This window comes from Pelophylax lessonae, assembly GCF_965119305.1.
Source record: "Pelophylax lessonae genome assembly, chromosome: 5".
Lineage (NCBI taxonomy): Eukaryota > Metazoa > Chordata > Amphibia > Anura > Ranidae > Pelophylax > Pelophylax lessonae.
In genome coordinates this window covers 144,515,718-144,521,717 of record NC_138772.1, presented here as the reverse complement: position 1 = coordinate 144,521,717, position 6,000 = coordinate 144,515,718, and the positions used below count along the sequence as shown (strand labels likewise).

At 44.9% G+C, this 6,000-nt stretch overlaps 1 long non-coding RNA gene across 1 annotated transcript in view; it reads left to right on the top strand.

Moving 5' to 3' along the window:
• The first annotated feature begins 5,420 nt into the window (after window positions 1-5,420).
• LOC309555750 overlaps window positions 5,421-6,000 on the top strand; it is a 119,153-nt gene continuing 118,573 nt past the window's right edge. The window contains exon 1 of the long non-coding RNA XR_014225277.1: window positions 5,421-5,455. This is a non-coding gene — a long non-coding RNA (uncharacterized lncRNA). The remainder of the gene's footprint in view (window positions 5,456-6,000) is intronic.

Sequence of the window (6,000 nt, the reverse complement as noted above, 5' to 3'; positions counted from 1 at the left end):
AGTGACGTCACTGGCTGCATGTAAGGTAAATATCTCCTAAACGGTACATGTTTAGGAGATATTTACAGTACCTATAGGTAAGCCTTTATAATAGGCTTACCTATAGGTACAAGTTGTGGAGGAGGGTTTACTTCCTCTTTAAGTCAGTAATTACTAAGAATTGTAGGCCTACAATACATAACACCAAATTTCCATGCAAAAAATTGTACCGCTTTTGGTACAAAATTCCTGACATAATCATACCGCCAGGGAGGTTAAGGACATCCCTGCACATCTAGCAAATGTGTGTACATTTGCACCTGCTTAAACACATGGTACTGTAGTACCACGTGTTTTGGTGCTGCACAATTTTAAAAAACATGCCAGCATCCTTTTGTGTGTTTCACACCTATAGAGAAACATAGAACATAGAAACATAGAATGTGTCGGCAGATAAGAACCATTTGTCCCATCTAGTCTGCCCAATATATCTGAATCCTATGAATAGTCCCTGGCCCTATCTTATATGAAGGATAGCCTTATGCCTATCCCATGCATGCTTAAACTCCTTCACTGTATTTGCAGCTACCACTTCTGCAGGAAGGTTATTCCATGCATCCACTACTCTCTCAGTAAAGTAATACTTCCTCATATTACTTTTAAACCTTTGCACCTCTAATTTAAAACTGTGTCCTCTTGTGGTAGTTTTTCTTCTTTTAACTACTTGCCTTCTTTGCACTTAAACCCCCTTCCCATCCAGACCAATTTTTAGTTTTCAGCGCTCTCACACTTTGAATGACAATTGCGCGGTCATGCTACACTGTACCCATATAAAATTTTTATCATTTTTTTCACACAAATAGAGCTTTCTTTTGGTGGCATTTAATCATCTCTGGGTTTTTTATTTTTTACAAAAAAAAAAGAAAAAAGACAGAAAATTTTGAAAAAAAAAAAGTTTTTCTTATTTTTTGCGAGTAAATTTTGAAAATAAATTAATTTTTCTCCTTCACTGATGTGCGCTGATGAGGCGGCACTGATGGGCACTGATAGGCTGCACTGATGGGCACTGATGAGGTGGCACTTATGGGCACTGCTGAGGTGGCACTTATGGGCACTGATGAGGTGGCACTTATGGGCACTGCTGAGGTGGCACTTATGGGCACTGATGAGGTGGCACTGGTGAGGAGGTACTAATATGCCGCACTGATGAGCACTGATAGGCGGCACTGATGAGCACTGATAGGCGGCACTGCTGGGCACTGAGAGGTGGCACTGCTGGGCACTGAGAGGTGGCACTGACGGGCACTGAGAGGCGGCACTGACGGGCAGCACTGATGGGCACTGGCGGGCGGCACTGATGGGCACTGGCGGGCGGCACTGATGGGCACTGGCGGGTGGCACTGATGGGAACTGGCGGGTGGCACTGATGGGCACTGGTGGGTGGCACTGATGAGCACTGATGGGCGGCACTGATGGGCAGCACCATCAGTGCCCACACTCAGTGCCCATAGTGCTGCCAGTCAGTGCTCATCAGTGCCTAGATGAGCAGGCACTGATGGGCACTGACTAGCAGCACTATGGGCACTGATTGTGTGCACTGATGGGGGGCACTGATGGTGGGCACTGTGGGCATTGAAGGTGTGATTGGTGTACCTCTAGTAATCAGGGCACTGGTGATCGGTGCCCTGATTACTTTTTTCTGTGTCCCCGGCGCTGTGCAGCTCTCCTTCCTTCCTCAGCTCTGTGTGAGGAAGGAGCGCCGGCGATGAGAGATGATCTCATATGTTTACATATGAGATCATCTCTCATTGGATGGCTTGATCACGTGGTGAATGGCCGCTGTGATTGGCCATTCACCACGATCTGTGATCGGCTGTGTCCAAGGGACACGGCCGACACAGATTTTCCCCGCTGCGCGCTCGCGGGAGCGCGCGGGGGGCGTGTCACTGGGAGACCGTTTAAAAACGGCCTCCCGAAAATTTGAGTCCGCGCTGCAGCCGTATATAGGCTGTAGCGCGGATGGCAGGAGGTTAAATATGCTCTCCTCCTTTGCCGAGTTGATTCCCTTTATGTATTTAAAAGTTTCTATCATATCCCCTCTGTCTCTTCTTTCTTCCAAGCTATACATGTTAAGGTCCTTTAACCTTTCCTGGTAAGTTTTTTCCTGCAATCCATGTACTAGTTTAGTAGCTCTTCTCTGAACTCTCTCTAGAGTATCTATATCCTTCTGGAGATATGGCCTCCAGTACTGCGCACAATACTCCAAGTGAGGTCTCACCAGTGTTCTGTACAGCGGCATAAGCACTTCTCTCTTTCTACTGCTTATACCTCTCCCTATACATCCAAGCATTCTGCTGGCATTTCGTGCTGCTCTATTACATTGTCTTCCCACCTTTAAGTCTTCTGAAATAATTACTCCTAAATCCCTTTCCTCAGATACTGAGGTCAGGACTGTGTCAAATATTCTATATTCTGCCCTTGGGTTTTTACGCCCCAGGTGCATTATCTTGCACTTATCCACATTAAATTTCAGTTGCCAGAGTTCTGACCATTCTTCTAGTTTTCCTAAATCCTTTTCCATTTGGCGTTTCCCTCCAGGAACATCAACCCTGTTACATATCTTTGTGTCATCAGCAAAAAGACAAACCTTACCATCGAGGCCTTTTGCAATATCACTTATGAAGATATTAAAAAAAAAAATTGGTCCCAGTACAGATCCCTGAGGTACCCCACTGGTAACATGACCTAGAGCAGCTCATTAAAAAAAATGTGTGAGAACATGAAAAAATAGCGCACTTTGATGTACCTCCTGGTGTAAGTGAGCCCTCAGGCTGCTGTGCCCCTGGATTGTGTGTTCTAAAGGGTGTCTTAACTGAAAAAGGTTTGAAAAACACCACCATAGGCTGCCTAAAGGCAGGTCCAGGCATTTCCAAGGGTTCATTCACACATACTGTTCCATACACCCATGCAAAGGGGCCGTTTTCACCTGTTCAGGATGTAAAGGTGTTCTTAACAGATCCCTAAAGGCAGCTTGTTGAAATGAATGACTGGCGGCCAGCTGTACTGCACTGCTCAGCCCGCCTTGATTTTGTTCCAGCAGTAGATTGGAAGTCCCTGTGACCCCATACAAAGAATTTAAGGGTGCCGCTTCAGGCTCTAGTAGGTCCTTATATGCTAACATCAAGTGCAGGCAGGGAAAGAGCTTATCTCTGCTCCATAGAAGTCAATGAGGAAGGAAAAGATGTCCAAAGAGCTGCACATCACACAAAACCCTCATGTTACGAGTGGAAAGAGCCTCAGCCTAGACGCCATCCATGGCACACCCCCAACATGTTTTGCCTGGGCCACGGCGCTTATTTATGGGAATAGTCCCTGTAATGCTAATGGAAGACATTGCTGTATACCGTATGCAGTTGATTCTATGTACACTTTTTACAGCGCGGAAAGTGAAAGTAAACATGGAGTTAAATTTAAGGCCAGTTTACACCAGAATGCGTGTGTTCCCATGCGGTGCATTTTGACAGGCAATAATATGAATGGGCTCCAAAATGGAATGGACCACCAAAAACGTATGCAATTTGGCCTACCAACGCACTGCATTTGAGATCTGCGTTTGGGTTGACATTACCATCCTTTGTTGCCTCCTCCCACACTCGCCTCCAGGACTTCTCCAGATCTTCTCCAAATCATTGATCCCCACCATTACTAGTAAAAAAAAAAAACCTAAAAAATAAAAATTACGTAAATCTTTCCCCTGGTTTGTAGACGCGATAACTTTTGTGCAAACCAATCAAAATACGCTTATTTGGAATTTTTTTTTTTTACCAAAAATATGTAGCAGAATACAAATTGGCCATAAAGGATGAAAAAATAGATTTTTAAATTTTTGGGGGGGGATGTTATATAGCAGAAAGTAAAAAAAAATTTTTTTTTTTCAGAATTGTCACACAGGTGATCACATACCACCAAAAGAAAACTCTATTTCTGGGGAAAAAAACATCAATTTTATTTGGGTACAGCGTCACACGACTGCGCAATTGTCTGTCAAAGTAATGCAGTGCTGAATTGCAAAAAATGGCCTGGTCATTAAAGGGCAAATTCTTCCGGTCCAGAAGTGGTTAAAGCATGCTTGTTACCATGTGGAATCTAAGGGGTTAATTCTCTGAAGTGTGTAAAAAGGCTGTTTGATCCTGTCTTCTCTGATCTTCCTTTTCTTCCACTGTCCCAAGCCGTCTCCTGACAGTACAGAGCCTTACGGGCCCTCTGCACATGCTCAGTTTGATGTGTATTGCCAGATTTTTATTTATTTTTTTGTTCTTGGGAGGGTCCATGTGATCAGCAGAGTGCCAGTAAGTACTGTTCAGGCAGAGGGTAAGGGGTCATGCAGCTTCCTAGGACAGTCAGAGTAGAATGAAAACTCCTCCTACAAGCTTTAACCACACACTGATAAAAGTCATAAGACTGCTATATACTGCTGATGAGAAAAGGTATTTAGCAGTTTATATTTACTAAAATAATTGTATTTCCATGGTTTGTGTACTGTGGAAGACCAGATATAGTGATTGCATGCTCCTGGGTTTAGTAACACTTTAAAGAGGAAGTAAACTTCCATCTTTAAGTTTTTACCTATAGGTAAGCCTATGCTTGCCTATAGGTAGTGTAAATATCTCCTAAACATGTACCGTTTAGGAGATATTTATGGTAGTTGCAGCCAGTGAAATCACTGGCGCATGCGATCTGAAGGAACGGCCACCCTGCCGTTTCTTCAGAGCCCTGTGCCGTGATCAGCTGCTCCCCCGGGCATGTGTGGGAGTGACGTCATCGTGGCTCCGGCCAATCACAGAGCTGGAGTCCGCGAATCTGGAAGGAAGCTGGAATGCTTCTTTTTGAGGTAGGTTTCAGATAATGTGCTAGTATGCGATGCATACTAGCGCATTATGCCTTTGCCTTGCAGGTAAGAAAAAACAAAAAAGTGCAACAGTTTACAACCACTTTATCGCTAGGCACATCAAGTGCTTGAGCGTTAATTCATTGCCAGAATTCATTATTATTCTGGCCAATGAAATTAATTATTACTCAAGCTCTTAATGTGCGCTAACGCATTTACAAGCGTTTTTTTTTTTTTTTCAGAAAAAATGCTGCTCGCCGGAGGAGAGGCGTCTATGAGATGTGCAAAAGTCTCGCGCGCATGCATAAAATATATTTTCATGGCAAAGTCAATTTTGCCAAAATGACTCCAATCATTGGTAATGTGCACACTGGGTGTTAGTAGATTGCAATGCTCAGTGGAAGGTCAGTGGACTGGTAACATTGTATAAGAAGGGTTTTTCTCTCTCTCTCTCTCTCTCCATCTCACTTCCTGAATCGCCTGCTGATTGTCCCTTGTCGGCTCCTGTAGTGTCCCTCGCAGAGGCTGCCGGGAGTTGTAGTTTGCTGCATTTCCCAGTGTTTCCCTGTCATGGCTGCCTCCAGTTAGGTACAGTGCTTTTCCTCTTTTTATCACTCAGATTTGTAGAATGGTTTAGTGAACGATGACTGCTTGTTAGAAGTATCAGTGCCGAGCAGTGAGGGATTCTGGCAGCTGCCTGGGTATGCTGTGTGTACAGGATGGAGGGATGCCTGGGACTGGGCTCTGTGCAAGAGATGGTTAATGTCAGCTGATCGACTTCTACCTCCTGTATCCTATACATGTAGATGGCCATAGGATGTGTGTATAGTGCGGCACTGGTGTTGTCTATACGAGGTGGTCTATAGGACTTCTTCCTCCTCCTGAGTCATATGATCTGTACGTGTGACTCCACTTCCCTGGGCACTCTATACACTGCCTGTGATCACTGATCCCCCCCCCCTCTCTATATACACTGCCTGTGATCACTGATCCCCCCCTCTCTCTATATACACTGCCTGTGATCACTGATCCCCCCCCCTCTCTATATACACTGCCTGTGATCACCCCCTCTCTATACACTGCCTGTGATCACTGATCCCCCCCTCTCTATATACACTGCCTGTGATCACCCC